The 26,939-nt window shown below is 38.3% G+C and overlaps 4 long non-coding RNA genes and 2 pseudogenes across 6 annotated transcripts in view; 3 read left to right on the top strand and 3 right to left on the bottom strand.

Moving 5' to 3' along the window:
* The window catches only part of LOC126627289 (disease resistance protein RPM1-like), an 84,700-nt pseudogene that overhangs the window by 11,393 nt on the left and 46,368 nt on the right, over window positions 1-26,939 (bottom strand).
* Window positions 10,796-26,939, bottom strand: part of LOC126627643 (uncharacterized) — a 40,224-nt gene continuing 24,080 nt past the window's right edge. Inside the window, exon 3 of the long non-coding RNA XR_007625094.1 lies at window positions 10,796-11,435. This is a non-coding gene — a long non-coding RNA (uncharacterized LOC126627643). The remainder of the gene's footprint in view (window positions 11,436-26,939) is intronic.
* On the bottom strand, window positions 14,078-15,451 carry LOC126627557 (probable aminotransferase ACS12; annotated as a pseudogene).
* LOC126627659 (uncharacterized) lies at window positions 18,146-19,344 on the top strand. 2 transcript variants are annotated; one of them, XR_007625108.1, is made up of 4 exons: window positions 18,146-18,251; window positions 18,872-18,949; window positions 19,126-19,204; window positions 19,276-19,344. It is a non-coding gene; the product is annotated as an uncharacterized LOC126627659 (long non-coding RNA). The 2 variants fall into 2 exon arrangements; XR_007625107.1 differs by lacking the exon at window positions 18,872-18,949 and having other exon boundaries at window positions 19,123-19,204; window positions 19,276-19,335.
* LOC126627573 (uncharacterized) lies at window positions 19,365-22,548 on the top strand. Of its 2 annotated transcripts, none has more exons than XR_007625068.1 (5): window positions 19,365-19,516; window positions 19,613-19,715; window positions 19,870-19,989; window positions 20,082-20,216; window positions 22,226-22,548. It is a non-coding gene; the product is annotated as an uncharacterized LOC126627573 (long non-coding RNA). The 2 variants fall into 2 exon arrangements; XR_007625062.1 differs by having other exon boundaries at window positions 19,366-19,516; window positions 20,099-20,216; window positions 22,226-22,547.
* Window positions 26,636-26,939, top strand: part of LOC126627633 (uncharacterized) — a 40,605-nt gene continuing 40,301 nt past the window's right edge. Inside the window, exon 1 of the long non-coding RNA XR_007625092.1 lies at window positions 26,636-26,743. This is a non-coding gene — a long non-coding RNA (uncharacterized LOC126627633). The remainder of the gene's footprint in view (window positions 26,744-26,939) is intronic.

Raw genomic sequence — 26,939 nt, 5'->3', positions numbered from 1 at the left:
GGGTTGCCTCCCAAGAAGCGCTTGATTTAACGTCTTTAGCCGGACGAATCTTTCCTTTAAACCCCCCTCGGCTCCAAAGTATGGAATTTATCTTTTAATGGGAGGTGATACTTGAAATGATTCGGCAATGGTCTGAATTCACGAGTGGGTGCCTGAATCATAAAAATTAGAAACATGTTAGTAAAAATTAAAATTAAAATTGGAGAATATGGCTTACTTGCATTGTTCGACACAAACTCAATGATAAACACCACATTTTTGAACATTTCCGGGACTTTGAACTTGGCCAGATTTACTATGATGGTTGTGGCTTGTCCCGGGTCATCAAACTCAACGGCTTTGGGCTTGATTGTCTCATGCACAGCCCCTTGGATGTATTCTTGACATGCTTCCACCACTTCATTCTCTTGAATCATTTTTCTTGGGAAACAAAGGCCTTTGAAATATTCAACACGATCTAGGACCTGCTTTGTTGCACCAAGAATAGGAATATCATTAGAATGAAATGAAATGGGAACTTCCTCACCTGAGTTGGATGACATAGGGATTTGAGGAGCTTGCAGCAAGAATTCTTCTAAACTGCCCAGGTCGTCCTCCTCCCCTTCTGCTTGCAGCAGCAATTCATCCAAGTTCGGGCTGTGTGTGGATGGTTCTGGGACAGCTTCATCCTCCCTGTCACCTTCCAAGGTGATGGCTTCATCGATTTCAACTTCTGCCTTTGAATTTTCAAGAGTTGAGTTGGAGACTTCACTTTGCTCTTGAATCTGTGCCATGAATTCCATAATTTGCCCAACATGCATATCCAATTCGTCTACTCTTTTGACTCGGTCTTGCATCTCCTGGTTTTGATTTTCTACTCCCTGATTCAAAGAGGCGAGTAAATTATTCAGTGTATCATTATCCAAGGATGTACCTGAATTGAATTGGGTTGATTGTTGTGGTGGCTGTGATGGTTCATATGGCCACTGATAGAACTCTTCCGATGGCGGCAATTGTTCTTCTTTTCGTAAACCCTGCGCCACAGAAATTAGTCCTTCCAGAATTTCATTATAATTCATGGGCATATTTTGATTTGATTGGAATTGTTGTGGGGGATGCTGTGGTGGCTGCATAGGTCTTGAATAGAACTCGTCTTGCTGCCAATATCCACCTTGTTGAAATTGTTGAGGTTCATCCCACATATAATCTGAATTACCTCTCCAATCTGAATTGCAAGCGTTGGAAAACATGTTGCCCCTTGATTGGTTATAGCCTTGATATCCCCAAACATCTTCATTTGCAGAAAATTGAGGACTTTGATATCCTTGCCCATAGGGCACATCAAGTGTAGGGACACTTGACATTGTGGTTCGTTCGGCATTATGAGTCAATTGAGCAGTGAGTTGTGCCAATTGAGCTTGAATGGTCGCAAGTGCCATGTCTCGCTCCATTTGTACCTAAAATCAAAGAAAGAAAAATAAATCAAATATCAAAAGTAAAATACACAAACACCAATATAAACATAAACAAAAAAAAACAAAAATAAAGGATTAGCAAAGTTGCTAATCCCCGGCAACGGCGCCAAAATTTGATGCGCAGAATTACTTGACACACAAATTAAACCCTCTTTTTGACAATTGTAGTATAGATGTAAGTAGGGTATCGTTCTAGACCGGGGATTAGGAGGGATTGCTAATCTATTCTAAATTAATTTAAAAATATTAAACAAGACTCAAGGACACAAAACTAGGCTAAAAACTCTAATAACTCGAAACACACTTAGAATGACTCAAAATAATGAAAACAATCAAATTAGACACTAGGAACTGAAATGGACGGAAATTGAATTAAAAGACTAACAACAATGAAAACTAACTAAATAATATAATTTAATAATGGGGGGTGTTTGGTTTTGACGAGAAGTAAATTAAACTTAAATAAATTACAGAATTGACAAAAGCATGAAATTAAGGTGAAAGGATAGGTGACAGACTAGCTAGAGGGTTCTTCTCCACACATGACACATATGCAACCTAAATTGATTTTCAGTTGTTCTTTCAATAAATTGTAAATCTCAACGCCCCAAATTAACCGTGAATTGCACTAATTAACCCTCAGTTTTTCCACAAGTTATTGGGTTGGATGATTGCATACGACAACCCAAAACATTCCCTACAAGTTCCCTACATGAATTGCATAATAGAGATACAAGCAAGAATCATTAAGTTCTATGAAAAACATAAGCATTGACGAGGCACTCGTTACTATGATTTGCATGAAACTTATGCCAAGAATTTACTTAACGTGATTGTGACTAGCAACCTTCACTACTTGTGAATATAAGTTCATAACGATTAGGTGAAATTCACTTATATTCTAGCATCAAATTCATGCATGTAAATTAAGTATGCATCCTTAATCGACATACAAAAATAAGTTATCAATCAAGCAGTTAAGCAAATTAAATCACAACTCAGAAATCACAACTGAAGGTAATCAATTCATATTACAAATATATTCATGGCTTTGAATTAACCTCTAGCCAAAATAAAATTAGTTACACATTATTAAAATAAAACCAACAGTAAAATATAAGTATGGAGAGGATTAACCGAGAGAGAATAATTTGCTGCGTTCTTGCCCTGCATCCAGCTCACACACGCTGCCAAGCAGCATCCTCATCTTTCTGCGCACCTCTGACACATGCTGCCCAAGGCAGCGCCCATCCCTTGCGTCAGTCCTCTAGTCTCACGGTTTTGCTCCAGCTGCAAGGGCAGCGTGCTGACTTTGGTTCCTGATTTTCCCGTGCTCACCTCAAGACCGCCCTTTCCGTCCTTTCTCCCGCTCCACGTGCTCAGTGCCTTCCCTTCTTTGCGCCTGTCCTTTCACTGCTCCAAACTGCCAAAGGCAGCAACCCGTGGTCCTGCACGTACTGACTTCTCTTCCCCCCAGCTGCCAAATGGCAGCTCTCTCCCCGTCCTCCCTTTGGCTTCCTCCTGACCTCGCTTATATCTCTGTGCGCTCCTCACCTTTATTCCTTTATTTCTGTTTTCTTTCTTTGGCAGCCACGCTGCCTTCCACTTCCTCCCCCATTCGGATTGCTCTTGTATTCTTTATGGCAGCAAGGCTGCCCTCCACGTTCACACTGCCCACCTACCACATTCCACCTTAACATATTACATATAATAATATAATTAACACACCATTCTTCCAATTCCCTCTATATATATAGATATATATGTGATATATAAATATATTATTTATATATCTATATCTATTTATATGTATATATATTATATATATATATATATATATTTTATGCTCTCCATTATTTTTCTCGTGGTCCACCCGTGTTCCACAATTTTCTGTTTATTATTTAAAACTCATTTGTGCTATTTTTATTTTCTTTGCATAACAAATCCTATAAACACAAAAATAACGTAAATAGCTCAAAAATATGAGGAACTAACTAAGAAAAGACGAGTGAATTTGAAGTAAAAATATATATAAATATGATCCGATCAGGTGTACACCATGAAGCGTAAAGATGAAGTCTTGAAGATATTCCTGAAGTGGAAAAAGATGATTGAAACGCAAAGCGGTCGAAAGATCAAGACTCTCAGATCAGACAATGGGGGTGAATATAAGTCTGATCATTTCTTGAAAGTTTGTCAAGATGAGGGTATTGTGAGGCACTTCACGGTTAGGGAGACACCGCAACAGAATGGGGTGGCGGAGCGCATGAACCGTACTTTGCTTGAGAAAGTTCGGTGTATGTTGTCTAATGCTGGATTAGGCAAGGCATTTTGGGCTGAGGCACTCACTTATGCAAGCCATCTCATTAATCGATTGCCAGCTGCTGCGAATGAGGGCAAAACGCCCATGGAGGTATGGTCTAGTAAACCTTGTACTGATTACAAGTTTTTACACATATTTGGTTGTTCTGCTTACTATCATGTCAGAGAAAGCAAGTTGGATCCAAGAGCAAAGAAAGCTCTATTTATGGGCTTTAGCACTGGCGTGAAGGGATACCGACTCTGGTGTCCAGATGAGAAGAAATTTGTTGTAAGCAGAGATGTGACTTTTGATGAGGCTGCTATGGTTAATCAGAACAAGCATGAAGTTAATTCTGATGATGAGGATGAGGATGATGAAGAGGAGGCACCTACCCAAGAGCCTCCACAACAACAAGACTATATTGCAACCAGAAGATCGAGAAGGGAAATCCGAAAGCCTGCTCGATTTACTGATATTGTGGCATATGCACTTCCCGTTATTGAAGATGATATTCCATCCGCCTACAAAGAAGCTGTCATGAGTTCAGAGTGCGAGTTGTGGAAGAAATCTATGGATGAGGAGATGAAATCTCTTCATAAAAATGAGACTTGGAAGCTGGTTCAGTTACCAAAGGGGAAGAAAGCAATTGGTTGTAAATGGGTGTATGCCAAAAAGATGGAATCTTTGGGAAAAGACAATGTAAGATTCAAAGCCAGATTGGTAGCTAAAGGCTACGCTCAGAAGGAAGACATTGACTACAATGAGGTATTTTCTCCTGTAGTAAAACATTCTTCTATTCGTATTCTGTTGGCTTTGGTTGTGCAGTTTGATCTTGAGTTGGCCCAACTTGATGTCAAGACTGCATTCTTACATGGTGATTTGGAGGAAGAGATTTATATGTCTCAGCCAGAAGGTTTTAAGGTTGCTGGAAAGGAAAATTGGGTTTGCAAATTGGAAAAATCATTGTATGGCTTGAAGCAGTCTCCAAGACAATGGTACAAACGATTTGATGGATTTATGATCGGGCAAAAGTACACAAGAAGTCACTATGACCATTGTGTATACTTTCGCAAACTACAAGATGGAACCTTCATTTATCTGCTTTTATATGTTGATGATATGCTTATAGCATGTAAGAGCAAAGTGGAGATTACAAGGTTGAAGACTCAACTAGGTAATGAATTTGAGATGAAGGACTTGGGAGAAGCTCGGAAGATACTAGGTATGGAAATTGAAAGAGATAGAGAGAAGGGCAAGATTAGTCTGTGTCAGAAGCAGTATTTGAAGAAGGTACTACAACGTTTCAGGATGAATGAAAATTCAAAACCGGTTAGTACACCTCTTGCCTCTCATTTCAAACTTAGCGCTTCTATGTCTCCTAAAACTGTTGAAGAAAGTCAGTACATGGCTCAAATTCCTTATGCAAATGTTGTTGGTAGTTTGATGTATGCTATGGTGTGTACTAGGCCTGATATTTCACAAGCTGTTAGTATTGTCAGTAGATATATGCATAATCCAGGAAAAGGGCATTGGCAAGCTGTGAAATGGATTCTACGGTATATTCTGGGTACTGTGGATGTTGGTTTATTGTTCCAGCAGGATAAAGTTACTGGTAAATGTGTTGTTGGATATGTGGATTCTGATTACGCAGGTGATTTGGACAAGCGTAGGTCCACTACTGGTTTTGTATTCTCTATTGCTGGAGGTCCAGTAAGTTGGAGGTCGATTCTGCAATCTACAGTTGCTTTGTCGACTACTGAGGCAGAATACATGGCTGTGACAGAAGCTATAAAGGAAGCCATCTGGCTTCAAGGGTTGCTTGATGACTTAGGGGTTCAACAAGACCATGTGGATGTTCATTGCGACAGTCAGAGTGCTATTCATTTAGCAAAGAATCAAGTTCATCATGCACGTACGAAACACATTGACGTGAGGTTCCATTTTGTTCGTGAGATTATAGATGAGGGAGATATTCTTCTTCAGAAGATTGGGACCGCTAACAATCCTGCAGATATGTTAACAAAGCTAGTTTCGTTGCACAAGTTTAAGCATTGCTTAGACTTGATTGGCATTTGTAAAATTTGTTGATTGCCCCATGGGGGATTGGGAGACGACTATTTGGAGTTCTACTTAGAGGGTTTGAGTCAAGGTGGAGATTGTTGATTATTGACTCAAACATGTAGTCAAAGTCCAAATCTTTGGGCTACTTTTGTGGTCAAAATTGTTGGATGGCATGCTACATGTGGGAAACCAAAATTGGATGCACTTATGCCTAATTCTTTTTGACTTGATGTTAGGCCTTTGGCCATTGATGTCTTTGAGAAGCTTTTCTTTGGCTATAAAAGGAGAGCAAGGTGCAACCCATAAGTATGGAGAAGTAGAGAAGAACAAGGAAGAGAGAAAAATAGCAAGAAGCCATTTGGCATAGAGAAGAATTTTCTCAAATTGTCTTGCTTTGTATTTTTGGTTTTCTCTTCCTATTGTAAGTGTGAGAGCTTGGGGTTATTTGGGTCTTTGGGAAATTGAGTGATAAACACTATTGTATGTTCTCATTGATTATAGTGGAATACTCCGTCGTCTCCAAACTGGATGTAGGCATTGCCGAACCAGTATAAATCTTGGTGTTCTTGTTGGTGTTGTTTTTATTCTGTTCTGTCTTGCTATTCACTTACAGTCGAATGCCGCTTCCGCACAACAAGTAGTTGAATTAACTTGTCGATCACAAAGCATACAATCTGTTCTGCCATTTTGTATCATGCCCTTTACTGGCAGACAAAGCATCTATAATTGATTAATATTTGCTCAATTATATGAAATTATGAACATTTTAGAATTCTGTGTGATGTATTTCTGGATTGCAAGGTGAATCAAAATATGAAAGTGATGTGATAAGGCAGCGATTGGCTCATCCATTGAATTAGGTAATCCATCATATCATAATGCAGACTTATTATGATTCAATTTTCAATAATTCAACAAGGAACACCAAAAATGTGAGACCAAACCAACCATTGCACCAGCTGGCAGCTGGGATTGACTAGTAATTGCATGCTTAATGGTTTGCCTTACTAAAGCCAACAAGGTTGTTGGAATATATTAGTATCTTAGGTATTTTATTGTTTGGGTTTTCTTATAAGTTTAGTTTGGGTTTAGCCTGTTAGCATTAGGGTTAGGGTTAGTTTATTATAAATAGGGTGTTTTGTTATTCATTAGATATCATGTTATTCACAATGTAGTCTTAGGGTTTTGTAGCCGTTTCGGCATTCTCGATTGTTTAATAATATTCCTATTAGTTTATAGTCCAATTCGTTGCGCCCTCTGATAATCAACTGTGGCTTTGCATCAATAGTAATACCTACCCAACTCTCCTATTTTTTTTTTTTTTAAACAAGAAGAGTATGATATTTTCATTCATTTATAAAAGAGCATTATAAATATATATCATGAAGAATTTGACCTCAAAAGGATCCTTACAACCTAGATCTAAAAATATTACAACAAGCATTACTAGTTGCAAATTAATGAGTAGACTTCAACCACTCATCTGAGCTTATTGGGAACCACATGATTACACATATAAAATGTTAAACTTCATGTTACAGGGAGATCATGTGAGAACAAAATCTCAAACCATAAATTGTGATAGGGATTACGATGCCCATAGGTCTATCGCATCACTTAATCACCACCATGGTTCCAGAGCAACAAATGAATGAAGTAGATCATACAAATAAAAAATTTCCACCCTTCATACATAGATCCAGAAGAGGTAACACAACCAAACAAAAATTAAAATCAAGCACTCTTCTATAAACAAACAACCACCATTTTATACTTGGTAGGCCTACCGTCACTCGTCAAGCCTTTCAAATTTTCAATTCAAAATGATCATATTTTTTAATAGAAGAATGCCTCCAACACATGTGGTCGCATCTTTATTAAGAAAAAATATAACCCAAATAACTACGTATATATAAAAAAGAAGTCCATAGCCCAAATAGGCCAATAGCCCAGGAAAGATGAAAAAAGGCCCAGGTTTTGGGCATTATAATCAACCAAAAACAAAAAAACAAAAACAAAACGACATTAAAGGGACCACTCGGTCCCCACTAACCCTAACTCCCATATCCCCACCCCCCCCTTTGTTCCCCATTCCCCCAACTTCTCCCTGCTGTCCTGACCCCCTGACTCCCTTTCACCAGCAAGCTGTTGCAGCACATGAGGTCCTTGTCAAGCTGTCCTCAACTCAGCGCCAAGCCCATTGGCTGCTACAAGTGCAAGAGCACTCACTCACCACCAACCCTTCCTTTTGAGTTTTGAGGTAAACTATTTTTTTTTAAATTTGAATTATCAATTCATAATTTCATATAAAATTTTGCTAGTGACATAGAATTATATGATAATTGATGTATAGAATTGTTGTTGTTGATGAATTGAATTCTTGACTAATTGAATTATTTGATTTCATTTCAAACCCAATTTTTAGGTTCAATTTTTATAATATGTTAAACTATGTGTTAGTGTTTTTATAATATATAATATGTGTTGGAATGATAATTTTGATAGAAAATTTTTGTTATATCATGTGTAGGTAATTTTTGCAAACAGATTATCGAAGCCATGTCTTTTAGGAAACAACTCTCTGGTAATATGAAAAGGAAGAAAAAGGCAAAGGATAACGAAATTTCAAGGAGCTTCGCTAGGAATGGTTGTATATGATTGTATTTTTTATTGTCGAGGTTTAGGTACTATGTCCCTTCCCATTGCATATTTTCTCAAGTAATATAATTTGGGCGTGAGGACCTAGCCCCCAGCTTCGACTGGGTTCCAGCTCTCATTAAATATATATTTTTTAAACATATGTTTTCGTATTAAAAAAGGACACATTTTGAACTTTCGCATTGGGCACCCAAAAACTCAGGACCGGCCCTGTCTAAAATGATTTAGTTGTCTATATTTTTTTAACCTTGCACCCATTTAAACCCCCCTCACCCTCCGCCAATTCCTGACTTCGCCACTGGGTACCGCTATTGTTTTGAGCACATTAAAAAATTTCTCAATCTCTTTAATAAAAATAGGGTCCACACACATGTGTGCCTCATCTTTATTAGAACGGTTACAAATACGATATGAAAAATAGGATAAGAACAACATTTGATTCAAAATTACATCTTTACCCCCAAAAAGAATGAAATTCGTTCTTTTTGTTATTATGCGACGATGGTGTATGTACGCCAACAAAAGGGACAAGGATTATCTGCCCTCCTGTTTTGTGTGGTCATGGTTAAGCCACGTCAACATTTTATATTGTTTTTTTAGAGATAATAAGACAAAAATAAATAGTAATATAAAATGTTGATGTGGCTTAACCGTGACCACACAAACATGAGGGCATGGGAGGGCACGGGAACAATGAGGGCAGACAATCCTTGTCCGAAAGAGAAAGGGTTAGAGAGAGGTTGAGTGTGACAGAGATGAGGGGAAAACATGGGATGGGATTACAAATCCCTGTAATTTCTCTTTCCGTCACTGTCACTGTCACTTTCTCTCACTGTCGCCCTCCCACTCTCCCAGGATTGGCATGGCCTTGCCTGTGCCGAAGACAGAACGAAGTGACGGGGAAGGAACCTAACCCTAATCTGAAACCCTAATGATAAAAAGATGATTCTACCCCTCTAACTCATCATCCTCACCGTGGGATCTGAAGATGAGATGGGCAGTTTCGTCATTTAACACAATAAAAAATTTCTGAAGCCCAGTGGCAATTTTGCAAATTTGGTGAAACCGATATATTTGTTCAGACAAAATTACCCCCCTAACTTTTAATAACTACGTTCCAACCCAGACCCAAATCCCACGGTTTTGTTGTAAATAAAGCAAAATCGAGAGGGGAGGAATTGACCTCAAAAGACAAAATTACCCTCCTAACTTTTAATAACTATTTTCCAACCCAACCCAAAATCCCATGGTTTTGTTGTAAATAAAGCAAAAAAAAAAAAAAAAAGAACAGTGCCTGCCCTCCCTTTACTTTAGAATAGATAATGACAAAAGTACATTCTACCTCATCAACTTATTTCTTATTAGATTTTCGACGCAATGTGATAGTTCATGAATCTTACTGTTCAACCATCCACTTCCCACACGCAACAGTAGCTCATGGGTACCACAGATAACTTTGCCAAAGTTCTTTGCCAAAGTTGAGCACGTGAAGCTTGCAGCTCCCACTACATCGCTTTGACCAAGAAGGGTAAAAGAATAGCAAAGAAACAGCACTAACAAAGTTTAGACACATAAATTTTGAAGGTCTAGCTACCATATTATTACCCACAAGGGTAAAGGAACAGTACCACTGCTGGATAATTGGAAAGTCCCTGTGTGTCAACCTCTGTGCTTCGTGGCAAGGTAGACTAGCAAACATGCCCAACCTTTACTCACATTTGAGAAAACACTCCCAACAAGATTGCTTGCTCCAAAATCGAAGAGGCACCGTCCTCCGAATCTCGAGAGCTAGACTCCCAACATGACTACTTTCTCAAAAATCGAAGAGAGGGTAAAGGAACAGTACCATTGCTGGATAATTGGAAAGTCCCTGTGTGTCAACCTCTGTGCTTCGTGGCAAGGTAGACTAGAAAACATGCCCAACCTTTACTCACATTCGAGAAAACACTCCCAACAAGATTGCTTGCTCCAAAATTGAAGAGGCACCGCCCTCCGAATCTCGAGAGTCAGACTCCCAATATGAGTACTTTCTCAAAAATCGAAGAGACACCGCTCTCCGAATCTCGAGAGCCAGACTCCCAGCATGATTGCTTTCTTAAAATCGAAGAGGCATCGTTCTCCGAATCTCGAGAGCCAGATCCCTGACAGGATTGCTTGTTCGAAAACCGAAGAGGCACCACTTTCCCAACTTCAAGAGCCGGATCTCCTTGGATAAAGCTTATCTGTAATCTTCACACGCAACATCAGCTTTTCAGATACCACAGACCACTTTTTCAAAGTGCTCTAACAGAGTTAAAACATGTGAAGCTGGAAGCTCCCACTACCGTGCTATGACCAAGCAGGGTAAAAGAATAGCATTACTACTTGTTGTTAGGGAGACTCCTATATATGTCGACCTCCATCCTCAACGGACAGGCAGACCTGCAAAAATGCTCAACCCTTCCTCATATCTGAGAGGGCACACCCAACGAAGCCTTTCGAAATATTCAGCTTTCTTTCCCCCCGATAATACCTCTGCAAACAAGCTATACTAGAGCAAGAATATCTCATATCATCAGGGTTAAAAGCAAGAGTATCCCATATCATGCTTTTTCCCTGTCTTTTCCTTTGGCCTTGTTCTTACCTGCAAGACAAGGAGAAAGAGAGCAATCAGTCAGCACTTGGAATCAAGCTTCCAGCCAGGAACTGACTGCCTGGAACCCCTTACCTGATTACTTACCTGGCATTGCTCTCGAGTACTCATCTTCAACATCTTATGCTTCCAGGGAAGATACCGCATCTGCCTGAGGAACAGATAGGGCAAGTGAGAAGGATACAAGGAAGCATATGGAGACAAGCGTAACAGCACACGTGCCGATACATCCATTACTCTGTCAAAAGCAAAAGTATCCCATATCAGCAGGGTCGAACGTACTCTAGATTTGATGGACTTGTTTTGACCCTCAAATTCTTCAGTCGGCCTTATACTCTGGAGGAAACCAGAAAACCCTCAAGCTCAGTTCAAGAATAAGCCTGTGGAAAGTTACTTCTTCAAAAGCAAAAGTATCCCATATCATCTCTTCTCATTTTTCTTCTCTTTATCCTTCATGCTGCCTGCAAGATAGGGAGAATGTGAACAATCAACCGGAGCTCTGATTGCTTACCTTGTCTGTCACCTCTTTCAGCAGATCCCCTAGCTCGGCAACATGGGGAACTCCTACTACATGGTTTGTATCGCGCTTGACCAAGCCTGAAACTACAAGTAAGCTTCAAGTGAAATTGATACATTACCTTGTGCATCTCCACCAGTTAAAGATACCACCCCTGGATGGAGGAAGAGTACTTCCAGAAAAAATGCCACATCTACCTATGAGACAGAGAAGGCAAGTCAAGACGATACCACACTCCGATACTTAGAAGTTTCGTGATTACGAGATCATTCTCCCACAATATTTCCTAATGTCATTTGTACTAAATCATTCACTTGTACTCACTAAAGGAGAGCTTGAACCTATGTACTTGTGTAAACCCTTCACAATTAATGAGAACTCCTATATTCCATGGACGCAGCCAATCTGGGTGAACCACATACATCTTGTGTTTGCTTTCATATCTCTATCAATTTACATACTTATCCACACTAATGACCGGAGCAATCTAGCGAAGATCACAAAAAGCGACCGTTTTCGCTACCTAGGATCTATCTTGCAAGAGAACGGAGAATTAGATGGAGATCTCAACCATAGAATACAAGCTGGATGGATGAAGTGTAAGAGTGCATCCGGCGTGTTGTGTGACCGTCGTAGGCCACTGAAGCTCAAGGGAAAATTTTATAGGACGGCAATAAGGCCAGCGATGTTGTATAGCATAAAATGTTGGGCGGTGAAGCATCAACACGTACACAAAATGGGTGTAACGGAGATGAGGATGCTTCGTGGGATGTGTGGGCACATGAGAAAGGATAAGATTGGGAATGAGGATATCCGAGGTAAAGTAGGAGTAGCCGAAATTGAAGGAAAGATGAGAGAAAATGGGTTCCGGTGATTTGGACATGTGTAAAGAAGGCCTACTGACGCTCCGGTTCGAAGATGTGACTACGGGACAGAGGTTGAGGGCCGAAGGGGTAGAGGAAGACCTAGGAAAACTTTGGAAGAGACTCTAAGAAAGGACTTAGAGTACTTGGATCTAACGGAGGACATGACCCAAAACCAAGCGCAATGGCGTTCTAGGATTCATATAGCCGACCCCACTTAGTGGGAAAAGACTTTGTTGTTGTTGTTGTTGTTTTATGAATCGGCTTTGCCTGAATTAGTACATGAAATTGTATCTTACTATTATGTTTTATGTTCATGTTTCGACACGATAAGAGTTTTCTAAACACATGGCTCAAGACACTTCGAAAACCAAACTGAAGTCAACGGGTAAGTCACCACATCTATCAAAGGAGTTCGACGTTAATGAAACCCACCACGAGTCAGTTGGCCAAGCAAAATCAGCACCGAGAGGTTTACTCCAATCGGTTATTAAGGAGGTGCTATTATTTTTCTCTGATGTTTCTGTTGTCATCAATGTATCTTTTCTTCTAATTGTTTGGTGGTCTAGTTTTCTAACTTGTCCCATTTTCCGACTCTTGATTACAGAGTTGTTGTTATTGGCTCATATTTTAAGCTGGCAACAATGAAGTGACTCGTGTGCTTTCTGTAACGAATGATTTGTGACTTTGTGTGTTTGCTTTCGGTGGAAATATCACATGTCTGTGGACTGCATTGAAAGTTGCAGACAAGTGCTACAAGGGAAAAACAAAAGTAGGTTTGCTTTTTGACTTTGGGAGCATTTTGTTAGAAATGTGATGGTTTGGCCTTTATTGAAATGAAAACTAATGAAAATGATTTGAAAACTTTGAGTTTTAACGATAAGGACAAAATAAAGGGTAAAGTGAATAGTACCAGGTTTGACTTTTTAGTGTAAAAATATGATTTTTCGTTAGAGTGAACAGTACTGTGGGTTTTTCGTTAAAACTCCCTTTATTTAATGCAAGGAGATGCTTGGAAAGTGGGAAGGTAAGCATCAGGGAAGCATCTAAGGGGGAGAGCATCCGGCTCTCCCATGGGAAAGGTTCAACATGGGTTTAGAGAAAATCAAGAGAGCTAGAGTGAAAAGTATTATAGTGAAAGAACTCTTGGGGTAGAGTGGGGCTCATGGGAAAATTCTGTGAGTGGGGATAATGAAGAGCAATATCTCTCCAGGGATGTAGGTAGGATTTTGCCGGACCTCGTAAATTTCTCGAAATCTTTATTTCTTGTATTTTATCTATTCAACTGTGTATATATCTTGGTGAGGTAATTTGAATCTTGTTTCCGCATTAACGAACGAGCTAAGGCAACAAAAGTTGCGAAAAAGCTCGGGAAACTTGATGAGAAATCACAGAATTCTCCGCCACCTACGAAAAAGCAGAAGTTGGAGGCTGGCTATGTACGCAAGGTGCACTTAGACAATTTTTCATTTGACAGTTTGGCACCTGTGATTTATTTTATCTTCGTTTAATCGCGTATGTGAATAGGATCTTTATGACTACGAGCTTGTTACACTCAATTTCCTTCACTATTATGAAAGAACGATTCAAAGCAATGTAGCATAGCACTCTGCAAATTGGATAGTGCTATCTACACATCTATTTTTATTTCTCACGCATCTCTCTCAATTTTCGACCATTAAAAATATATGTGTGTAAATAACACTATCTTACAAATTACGCAACCGAAACTATATCAGAAAAGCGATTATACCGTATTAAAGTACCATCTCACTTAAATTATTCAACAATGTTTCAGAGATTAGAAACAATCATACTACTTTCAGCTTAGTCATTCCATCAAACGGCTGGTACGCTGCAATCCCACTTATGCTCAAATCACCACCGTCCGTTCCCACAATTGATTCCATCAAATTCTCCGAAACCCATTTCTCAATCAAATCCAAACACAGCTGCAACCACACCTAGAAAATTAAAAAGTCGAACTTTACATAAACTCCACCCTGAAAACATAAATTACACAACAACAACAATAACAACAACAACAACAAAGCCTTTTCCCACTAAGTGGGGTCGGCTATATGAATCCTAGAACGCCATTGCGCTCAGTTTTGTGTCATGTCCTCCGTTAGATCCAAGTACTCTAAGTCTTTTCCTAGGGTCTCTTCCAAAGTTTTCCTAGGTCTTCCTCTACCCCTTCGGCCCTGAACCTCTATCTCGTAGTCACATCTTCGAACCGGAGCGTCAGTAGGCCTTATTTGCACATGTCCAAACCCATTTTGTGTACGTGTTGATGCTTCAGTACCCAACATTCTGTGCCATATAGCATCATCGGCCTTATTGCCGTCCTATAAAATTTTCCCTTGAGCTTTAGTGGCCTACGATGGTCACACAACACGTCGGATGCACTCTTCCATGTTCTCGGACAATTCAAGTTGAATAACCCTATCCGGATTATCCACCCTATCGTACGGGTCCTCCGAAGCCCTATCCAACCCGATATAGTAAGGCGAGTCATTGGGCTTCGCAACCCAGCTCACCCGGGAGGACATCCGGACCCGGCCCATGGATCCGCGGGTGGACAAGCTGGACCGCGACGACGTTCTTGGGAGCTCTGCCAGGTTGGAGAAGGACTGGGAGAGGGAAGGTGGATCGGGTTTGGATGGTCGGTGTCATTTTAGGTAGAGCTGGAGGCAGTAATGGAGAGCACATGGGATTAGAAAGCCGAGGATGAGGCCGCCTCTGCCTTGGACGACGCCTTGGAGTGGCACAATCAGTCTCATCGCGGTGACTCCGGTGGGCTTGTTTCGGGTTGGATCGGAGTCGGGTTCGCGGGTCCGGGTCTCGAGCTGTAGTGGGATGGTTTCGGGTTGGCCGTTGGTTGGCATGGAAGGATTGAGTGAGATTCGAGAGCCCTGTGAGGGAAGTGTGTGTTTTGCAGTTTTGCTTCCAGAAACTTTTGGTCTGTTTTGATTGGCACCTGCTAGTTTCGATCTTTGCATCTTTTGTTGTGACAGTGCCCTCCTGTTTACTGTTTATGTGGTCATGGTTAAGTCACGTTAACATTTTATATTACTTTTTATTTTGTCTTATTATCTCTATAAAAAAATAATATAAAATATTGACGTGGCTTAACCGTGACTACACAAAACAAGAGGGCACTGGAACAAGGAGGGCAGACAATCCTTGTCCAAGTTAGGAGAAAGGGAGAGTTTGAAAGAGAGTGAAAGAGAAGGACAATGATTGTCTGCCCTCCTTGTTTCCGTGCCCTCCTATTTTGTGTGGTCACGGTTAAGTCACGTCAACATTTTATATTATTTTTTATAGAGATAATAAGATAAAAATAAATAGTAATATAAAATGTTCATGTGGCTTAACCGTGAGCAAATACAAACGGGAGGGCACGGGAACAAGAAGGGCAGACAATCCTTGTCCCTCTCAACTCTCCATCTCTCTCAACTTTAGTCCTAACCCTAATTTGTTCTTTCATTCCTCAATTTTCTCCATCCGAGAAATGAAAAATCGAACTGGGTTTTTAGATTATTGATGCACATGGATTCACGGACAGGGAAGGGAGAGAGAGAGAGTTGATTGAGGGAGTTGGTGAGTATGGGCTTGCACAGAGGGAAGAACGCAGAAAGAAAGAGAGATGGGGAGAGAACGATTGCACAGAGACAAGGAAATAGACATAAAGAGAGATCGAAGAAAGATGAGGATGATGAAAATTGAGGAGGAACCCATGTCTGCAGAGAGTAAGTTCTGAACCAAAGCTTATTTTCTCTAATTTTTGGCTATGCGACAACAAATTTCTGAAGCGGAAGGATTTCTGACCCCGTGGTTGTGTTTTTGGACGTCAAACCATGAAGAAACACGTCGGGGAGACTTCCCTGGATTTCTGACGAGAAACCGACGGCTTTCAAGGCCATTTCCGGCCAAACCATGACGAGTTGGCCGGTGTGCAAGGTATCAATCTCTTCGTCTCGCTGAGAACTACAACTTTCCTTTTTTGTTTCACTTGATTTCGTTGAGTAGTGACAAAGTTATGACCGTTTAAAATTGGGTGGTTTTCCGGCCGAATTTCCGGCCTTCTTCTTCATTTGAATCCGGTAGCCCAGAAACCCCAAGGCCTTTGGGCCTTTCCTGCCGAGCCCAACCCAAAACCCATTTCTGTTTTATTATTTATTTTATTTGTTGTTTTTAAAATAAGAGCCTTGGGCCAGTTTTTGTTAAGGGTTTTAAGCCTAAAACCCCTTTAACCCTCTAATTCATTTAACCTAAAACTCAAATCCTTTTATTTTGTTTTAAGCCCAAACCCTAAAACCCACTTCCCTATTTATTTAAACTCTAAACCCAATCCTCTAACCTATTAGCCCAAAACCTATTTAAGTTAGGAGACCCTTAACCCTAGATCCCATCCAACCCAAACCTTTTATGTGGAATATTCTTTTGACTTTACGAAATGTTTCTGGGACCTTTCTTAGGGTAAAACGACGTTCTGAATCCATCTCCGATGTTCGTTATCCCAAATTCAATTGTCTTAATATAGTTTTATTTATTGAACTCTTTATGTGCTTAGGGGCAATTATTATGACGCTTCCGCCTTCGCTAGTGGCATAGTTTTTGGCGGCTAAGTACTGTGAGTGGACCCCTTCTAAAATTGCATGATTTTATAAATTAATTGCATAAATGATTAGCATACCTACAAATTTATGATTCGATTTATGTTAAGCTTGTTTACTGAAATTATTAAATTCGTCTCGTGTTTTTGGTGAGGAAATAAATGTTAGCCTATTTTGAGCTATATTTTAATATATCGTATTTTCTATAAAAACCATGATCTGGTAGATTATCTGATGGATGACGATAGGTTGCTAGAACATGTTTTAGAAACCTCTCTTTATAGTATGGGCGATGGATGACTTTATACTATGAAGTGGTTATTTATGAGAGGCGTAACTATTTGTGCGTACCTAGAGAATACTATGCCGCCTGGGGCGAGGATCTGGTGTTGGCATTTAGGCCGGGAGTTGGTAATCCCTAGCTACGGGCTGAGGGACATGGAGCAGGCATTGGGCCGGGAGATATATTTAGTCGGTGATCTTTCTAGCAGCTACGAGACAATCTACGATACGTTTACTGTTTTGATTTCCGCGATGCGTTTCTGCGATATGACTTTTGAAATATTTTTGGCATGCTAGGATTTTTATTAAATCCATCACTTATTATGTTAGTAGTTTTCATTATATAAACTATGGGGGTTAGAACTTTGATAACTGTTTTATTATTATGTATATATATGAACTTGGTCCACTCACTTTGTTTTGCGCCCCCATTCAGGACTTAGGATCAAGGCACCTAATCCCGGCGTCAAGACACTTCCGCAACAGCATCTTTGAATCCTCTTGATGTAGGACCCACTTCTTTATTCATTCAATTTTATCTTAATTCTTTTTAGTGATTATGTTTAGTTGTATGCTATGAGCACGTTCCTAAATTATTATTTCATTGTATTTTAAATTTCTAAGTTTTATTGACTTCTTATCCTTAGCTTTTATATCAATTAATGGTTTTCATCATCCTCGGATGTCGGCCATCACATGTCTATCCTGGTATTCAGGGAATATCAGGTCGGGCGTGTCATTTTTTTTCCTCTCTGATAGACAAAAAACTACCAGTGAAGGAAGAGACTGTGAGGAAAGTAAAACCCAGACCGGAGAAGACAAGCAATGGCAGAGGAACCAAGGCTGTAGATCTTTGATAAAAGGTATAAATCCTTTTCGTTTCTGGTAGTTTGCCCTCGCCTAAAAATGTGATTTGCAAGGTTTCCCAAAATAACAACATTAAAAACAATGGGGTGATTTCGCTTTTCACAAATTTACACTGGTTGTCATCTGTAAATGTTATACAATGTTGAGTTCCAAACCTTATCTCTAACATTTTAATGCGTTTTAGATAGGATGCAGTTATGGCCGTATAGCTTTGTATTTTTTTTATCTTATTTTTCTTCTTTCCTTGCGCTATTATTTGGTGCACAGTACAGGGTAGACAAGCTTAGTGGTTTTCTTAAATGACGAGAAATTTTGGAATTGAAAACATGATGGGATTTTAGGAACTAACCATGGGCTGTAGTTTTCCCATTTTGTAATTAGCAATTTCTTTAATCATGTTAGTTTGATAGTGTTTCGGTGCTCAGAAAATTTAAGGATTTAAAATATCATGGGTTAGGGGTTTTAAGAAATACCAAGTTCTATAGTTTAGCGCCTTTGTTCTTATTAGGATTCTTCAACTTTGATTTGGATCGATTTTGGGTTTGCATGTTGTAATTGAGGTTAAAATTCAAAAGTTTTTTAAATCTTTGATTGATTGATCAATTTTACCGTATAGACAATGTAAGAATTTGTCGCCAAGGGTTTGAGAGAAGGGTGGTTTCACCGGAATTGAAGCTCTGGCTCTCGGTTGTGAGTTTCATAAATATTTGATTGTGCAAATATACAATGATTTGTATTTTATGTCGATGATCAAAATGTGATCATAATCAATATTTATATATAGATAAATAACTGAAAGTTTTAGTTCCAGAGATGGAATAGGTACGGGTGGTTATTGAAATCTGTTATGTTGTGTTTTTTCTGCAGGAGAACCAAGAAATTACAATTGAAAAGGCCATGCGTAATAAGCGGAAATGTATCACCACTGTGAAAGAGCTGCAGCTTTTTGGTGAGCTATCTGTTGTATTAAATCCTTTGTCTTTCTATTTGGAGACTCTTATTTAAATCCTACCATAATAGGTAACTGCAATTTACTTTTGGATTTGATTCTTCATTGATGGGATGTTGTGGGGGCGTGATTTGGGGGAGATATGGGAGGGGGTTGGGTGTAGAGAGAGGGTGAGGGCAGATGCATGATTAGGGGGACAGAAAGAGAGTTGCTTGGGTCCACCATGAAGTTCGAAAGCCCGATTCGGGATGCAATTTCCATAATCTGGTTCGCCCTGAAATCCGACAACGTCCTCATCTCCTCTCGCGACCTGTAAGTGTTACTCCACTTTGGTTCTCATTAATTTGGAGTTTGTAGCGCTTTTGGCTTTTCAATCGTAAAAATTGATTCTTTAAATTCTTTTTGCAGATCTTAAGATTGTACGACCCAGAAGTGACGGGCAGACCAAATGGATCCATGGATGGATGAAACTCTGAAGAAGACTCATGTCAGCCGCCAAGCTACCCAAAAAGTAAGGCTTCAAATTTGAGTTGTCTTGCATATCTGTGTGTGATATTGATTTCTTTGGTTCTGGATGGGTTTTGATTTCTTTGATTCTGGGTGGATTTTGATTTCTTTGATTTCTGGGTTGGCTAATTTATGTGCTTATTTATTTCTTTATGCAGCTTTGAAATCTTGAGTGAGTTTTTCAATGACTTGCACACCTCGATTCGATTGTTGCGGTTGAGGGGATTGAAGCCCAGTTTCGGCAACATTTACTCCCAAATCGAGTGTTTAACGGATAGGTATTTTCTTTTGCTTGGTTGTTGAGAAAATGAAAGGCTGTTATGTAAATTGATCGTTTTTATCTCCATTTTTTGTATTAATTGGACAACAGTGATCCTGACATGGCAGATCCTCTTCTTAATGTTGCCTGTTCCTCAGTTTGAATTGATTGAATGGCGAATGACTGAAAAATACTGTCCCATCACCGCGGAAAATGAGCTGTCCATTGTGAGCATAATCCATGGAGGTAATCTCACTGTCGAACATTTTCTGAATGACTCTCCCAGTGCTAAAATTGAAAACCTGAAATATAGATGTAGAAGTTCCACCAATCAAATACAATCAATTAAATTGATAATATCCTTGCAACCCTATAACGTTATTGGAATAAAAAAAAAATTAGCTCCCTCACGCTTCAGGAAAAGGATAAGCAAAAATCAAAGTAGCAATAAAAACTTTTTGTGTGGGGATGTCTAATGTGTGTTTGTAATGCAATGCATGCGATAAATGACATTTTGTTCATCTTATCAGGAGTAGTGAGATCTTTAGTTATAAAGTATGAATTCGTATTCATATTAATTAGAGATCCAAGATGTTTTTTAGACTAAAAGAAAGAGTTATAAAGTAAATATGGCTGCAGGACCATTGGACCAGAGGACCACATACTCTAACAATATATGATGAAAAGTACTCATTGTTCTCTTATTCATTTTCTAATTCTTCTCTTTAAGGTATAATATGAAAATCTTATTTCAAAATTGTGTTTTTTTCTTCAGAGAAAATTTGGGCTATAAGAGCTCAGTGCAAAGCTTCCTATAAGCATGGGAAAAAACCAAGGCACAGTTCCACGCAAGGTAGTTCAATCTTTCATTTTCGTCTGATTAGTACTTGCCCTCCAAGTATTAGATTTCTTGCAATTTTACTTTTACAGTGCTCTTATAGTTTGCCATTTTGTTTTGAGATGATTTAATTCTTATTACATAGGGGAGCAGTAGTTAATGTGTGTGGATTTTTGTTTCGTTGTGTTTGGGGTTCAGAAGTGAATGTATTACGCAGGGATGGCTGGCTGTCAGCTTATCCCACGTATCTTTTATGTTTTCACTTTATTCATGTGCTGAATTATGGTTAGATTGCTCAATGGGTGTTGGGAATCATGGTGTTCTGTCAGTTTGGGTGTAATTGAATTGGGTCTTATTTGTCTAATTGGTCAATGATGGCGGTGTTTCGACATTAGTAAAAGTGAAACCCAGGCATTTCCTTAGAGCTAGGAAGCAACGAGATGGTTAATTTTTACTTTGAGTAATGGATATTCTTTTCTTTGGTTTTGAATTATTGTTCTAAATTCGTGTTCTTCAAATAATTCAGGCGGGTTTTGGAAAGACCTGAATTTGGATTTAAACAATTGTGCAGATTTTTGGTATGACATATAAGGAGATGGAATACAGGGTTGAGTTGTCCAACGAGCAAGTTTTTTGCATGGCATTGTTAATTTGTTGTATGACTATGTTTACTCTTCGTTTTAATTATTCACTTCAACATCATCAATATGGTTAAAAGTTATAATACTAGACTAAAATAGGTTTCATATACAACTTTCATTTGATCCCATAAGGGACTGTAGAGTTCAATTTGGTGGAATTAGAGTTTAACAACTTAACTGTAGACGATTAATATGTAAGCATTTTATATTCAACCAGGTGCATAAACTTGAATTGCAAGTTTACATTTCTACTGTTATTTATAATTGCACCATAGAGAACCACTATAATTGTGAATGTTGTTATGTTAATTAAATGCTTAATAAATTTTTTAAAATAAAAAAATTTGTATATGGTTCCCACAGATTTAGAATGTGCAAGAAGCTAGGAAAAGGAATTTGCATACATTGTTCATTCATTTGATTTTGCTAAATATTAAATTTACTGTAATTGTTTACTTTGTGTTTTAGGTTTTTGGAATTTTGATGTTTGGTGGTTATTTTGTGTTTCGATGAAAGCGTTTGGTAATCTATGACTGTTGGTGCATGATCTCAAGATTCCAAATATAGTTCTCAAACTATATTTTGGGATCCCACTTCATATGCCAATACATTTTGTAATTAGGATCAAATAAATTAATTACTAATTTTTAGGGTTTTGCATAACCTGATTTTTGAGTTCGACTATGCAAATAATTATAAAATACAGTATAACCTGATTTCTTAGAGGTATGGATTTATGTGATCTCATCATCTCATGGGTTCTTTGTGTTCAGCAGAAAGCTTGGGAAGTTGCACAGGTCCCATTCAAGAATTTGGCGATGATGGTTTCATGATTTGGATGGTTGGGAGTATAGTGCATTTGTTTAGCATTGGAATCACATTTTCCGCTCTTTGGCAACCCATAAGCACCTTACATGGTGTAGGGAAGGGTAAATGATTCTTATTCTGTTAATCGGTCTGTATGTGTTTCATTCTCCACTTCAACTCCTTAGTTTGGTAGTGTTATATATTGTATTCATGCAGTTTAGACTAATGCTTAAATTAGATGTTGCTAAAAAAGGGTCTTTATCTTCTAAATCCTTAGCTTGCTCTACCTTGAATACGTTTTGAGTGCTTTTATATAAGATTATCCCTTATGAAAAAGTGAAATAAATAGGGTGATTCTTATATTTCTTAAGATTTGGTTCCCAAAATGACTGTGACGATGATGAAAAATGTTTATTATGTGATTTTAAGAAAAATGGTCAAACACAGTAAAAGTAACTCAAACTGTGTCACTCATAAAGGGAGGGAGCGGGGTAGAGAGATATGGATTTGGTGAGAGGAAGGCATGCGGCTTACAGGCAGACAGAGTCACAGGGGGTGTATGATTCAAGGGAGAGAGAGAGGGGATTGAGTGGTGATGCTCGATTTGGGGTTAGGTGACGGCGGGAGGGAGGGCAAGGGTTGTTGCATCCGTGTCATTCAGAGGGTTGCGAGAGAGTGAGAGTGCTGCGTTCTAGGGTTTGAGAGTTGGTTTCAAGAAAGTGAGGGGGCCGGAGTGGGGGTAAGGCTTGAGCTGGGTTTGTGGAATGGGGCTGGATTAGTTACAGACAAAGAAGGGGATGAGGGTATGGAATGTCAGGGAGACTAAGGGAGAGGGAGGTCTACCAAAAATTGGGATTAATGTTGAGGGGTTTGTAGGGCAGACAAGAGGTTATGCCGCCTCTGAGATAGAGATAGAGAGACACAGAGAGAAAGACAGAGACAGAGCGAGAGATAGAGGGATTTTAGGGATTTGCAAATTCTTCCCCTTGCTGCCTATTCTGTTCTGATTTGAAGATTTCTCAAGTGGCTATAATTTCATGGTAGGTTGGTTTAAAGCAGTTCCAAAATATGGGATCGTTTGGGATATGTTCCCCTCTCTCTACATCTCAGATCTCTGCAGTTTCACAAATTAGGGTCACACATTTCTCTCTGACTTCTGATTTTTGAATTTGTGCTCAGTTTTTTATTTGTTGAGATTTTCGGCCTATGGTCTGATTGATGTTGGGTTTGCTCGAGTTTACAAGTCTATGTGTGCAACAAGCAAAATCCTTTCATTCATATGAGCTTCTTGGGCCTCTTTTACCTTTACAGCAGCTTACCTACCTGGGTCAGTAATCTTAAATTGATTTCTTGATTTCTGTTGTTGAACGTTTATCTTAAATTGATTCCTTCCAGCTTATTTTCGTCTGCAGCTTTTCTTTTGGCTCCAGAATATCATATGGAGACATATCATCTTTCTCTTCTCTCTCTCTCTCTCTGTCTTTCTCTCTTTATGAGCGCTGTCTTTCTTTCTTTAGTTGCGCACCATCAGGGACCGTAGTTACATCTTATCTTTTTGCTATATTTCTTTTACCTTTGAGTATTATGAGGATGGGATTTTAGACTCATCAACGAGAAAAAAAATTGCTTTCATTTTATAGGAGTGAAAGATTTGATTTTTCATGCACTTATCTTTTAATTTTATTTGTTTATTTAGTTTTCCCAATATTTTGGGTGAAATTCTACCCCATGCATTTGGGTTTTAATCTTTTCTAGGCCAATTGCTAGAAAAAAGGCGTTTTAGAGAGAGAGAGAAGACGGCTTGAAAAATTTAGTATCTTGAAGTGATAAAGCAAAGAGATTTCTAAAGCTAATCAAATTGTTATCGTCAGCTTGCTCTCTTTGCATTAATTGATGTTATAATGCATTTTGAAGCTTAAATTATAGATTCATTTTCTGTAGCAAACCTTGATTTATCAGTGTATAGAAAAAAATATCAATTCATTTCAGTTTAAATATTTCTAAAAAGTTAGAGATGGTTTTATTAGTTTCAAATTATATACTACTGAAAAGTTACCATCTGCCGAGCACGTTGAGCGTTTGTAAATTAGCCAAATTATAGGGTCATGTGCAGGTGTTCTGTTTAAAACTTCTTTTTTTCATGAGTTTTTATTAAGCTTTGTGACTTTTTTTTGTATCTGTTGATTTCTAAATTACTATAATTAAGAACAAGATAGTGAATTTATAATTGCCTGCTTAGCTTAACACGATCCTTGAATAAAATTTGAGTCTTGGTTAAAGTTAGGTCATATTTTTAAGAATCGTAAAAACTAAGGAAATTTTCTGGGTATGTCCTGTTCAACTTTTGTTGGCAAATTGGTCTTTGTTAATCAATGTTATTTTTGGGTGCTAACTGTTTTGGTCTTTATAAATTTTGGTAGCGGTGATTTCTTCTACACTTATGATGTGACAACGTTGTGTAATGATTGTAGGTTTATGAAAATTTTGAGTTTCACAAACTGTGAAAAAAGAAACAAGTTTTGCTGAAATCAATTTAAAGGCCCAATAACAAAGGTATAAAAAAATCTCTTGGATGATGTAATTTGGTTTGGATTTGTAAATTATGCTTTTCAATGTGGATTAATTGTTTAAGTAATTTTAGATTATGCTGATTGTCAGTTTTTTTTTTCTGTAATTACCTTTTGTTTATATTATAGGACAGGTTTGTAATTCTTATTTTGATAATTTTTTCTCCTTTCTCTCTTTTTGATACTTTGCATGTGTATTCACTTGGAAAAAATACTTAAGTCTAAATGATATTAATGTTGCAGGATGTATTTTCTTTTGGAGCCATAAAATCTGCAACAGATTTCCAAGAATACAATGAGGTTGTTGGCGTTTCAGCGCTTGACTTTGGTTACACAAATAACACTGCAGTGTACCATACAAAAGTTTTTTTCCTTCCCTTTTGCCACTTTTTTGGGATATTAGTTACAAAATCTGTTTAGAGCATAGATGTGAAATTTACAGGACGGGTTAATAAGTTAATGAGTTAATTTGATTCTCAATGGATATGAGTTATTGCGATTTGCAGAGATAGACTAAAGACTTAAAGAAAACAATGTTTATTTTGAGTACTTCTCATGTCATTGAGGCACAAATGTTGTTCCTGCATTAATTAATTTTTTTTATATCGAAATTGAATAAATTTAATTTTCCTTGATATCCAAATGTATTAAAGTAATTTTGATTGAAGTTTGTTTATGTCTGCTTTCCAAGGTTCATTTTTTGGTTACCAGATATCTCACTTTGTTTACGGTTTGCTTTGTTTTAGTTAACTGAAACATAGGCTTTTTATTCTTTGTGTTTTCAGGACTTCATTCACCGTTTACCAGTCAACCCTGCAATACCAAAGTACAAGAGAAACAAAGATTAGAGATAATTTTTTCTCTAACTTGGAATAGTTTCTAAGATTTGTATTGTGCAAGTGGCCAGTGTTAACTACTAAATCAATTAAAAAACATTCTGTAGGGGCTGCGCTGCCATTCAATTACCTATGGAATTTATAACATGCAATTAGTTTCTTTTTAGTTGAGTTCAAATAATGTTGATTGCGTTGTTATAAAGCTCTTTTTTATAGTTAGGTTGAAAATCTTATCGATATATTCTTTATTAAGTTGGTCCAATCTGTAACAGATGAGATTGTTTTGTTTGATGTTTCAATTAAAATTTGATCTTTTTTTTTGTGTGTGAAATTATAATGGAATTGCAAGTCAAGTATATCTTAAGATTCTTGGTTGCATACTCACCTTCCCACAACTATTATAGTCTCTTGACTGGATGGATTTTTATAATTTCCTGGATCTACGGTTACAATGCTTTTTATAATTTCCTAGATCTATCATTTTTGTTCGTTCATGATCATGTTAAATGTTTTTCAGGTTAAATGTGTCTTATTCATGTAGTTAAGGCTGGTGCATTCAAGTCCCGCGGCATCGCGCGGGCATATTACTAGTAACCTTCTGTTCTTGGAATGTGATTTAGTTGTGGCTCTTTCATTTGATTCTTAATTCTTTATGATTCAGCACTATGTTGATATTGATGATGAATTTTTCCTCGCGATTAATGCTTTCATGTTTAAATCTTAATAACTATACTTGCTTCTCTTGGGTGTATGTTTTGCCGGTCATGAAAAACTGTCGGCCAATCTTTTTGCACCACTCTTTTGCACTCTTTTTTTGTGGCTATCATGTTTCTCTCTGACCTTTTAAATTTTGCCTTCATTCACAGCAAAAATCCTTGCGGCGAGCAAACAGGCACAACCAATTCTGCCCGAATTGCTAGAGAATTCCACAACCAAGGTCATCGAGTACGGCTAGAAGCATGTCGAGGGTCGAGACGGCGACAGCACCGACGTTGGCAAGAGCGCCTACTAGACTCTCAAGAGGTTTGACAGACTTCATCAACAAGATCAAAGCTGATGAGAATGTTCTCTTTGATCTGTCTTGGTGAGTATCGTGATCCCAACTCTTTGTTATTATTAGTTCAATTTTTTTATGCGTATACCCTTGGTCTTCATTGATTTGAAGTTTTAGTTTGTTTATGATTTTTTTTTTCTTTTGGATTTGTAATTTATCCTTTTGTACCTGACAATTTGATCAAAATTTTTTTTGTTCATTTTGATTTTCATGTGAATTTATATGG

Source organism: Malus sylvestris, chromosome 1 (assembly GCF_916048215.2).
Source record: "Malus sylvestris chromosome 1, drMalSylv7.2, whole genome shotgun sequence".
In the NCBI taxonomy this organism is placed as follows: Eukaryota; Viridiplantae; Streptophyta; class Magnoliopsida; order Rosales; family Rosaceae; genus Malus; species Malus sylvestris.
This window is presented reverse-complemented; position numbering and strand designations above follow the sequence as displayed.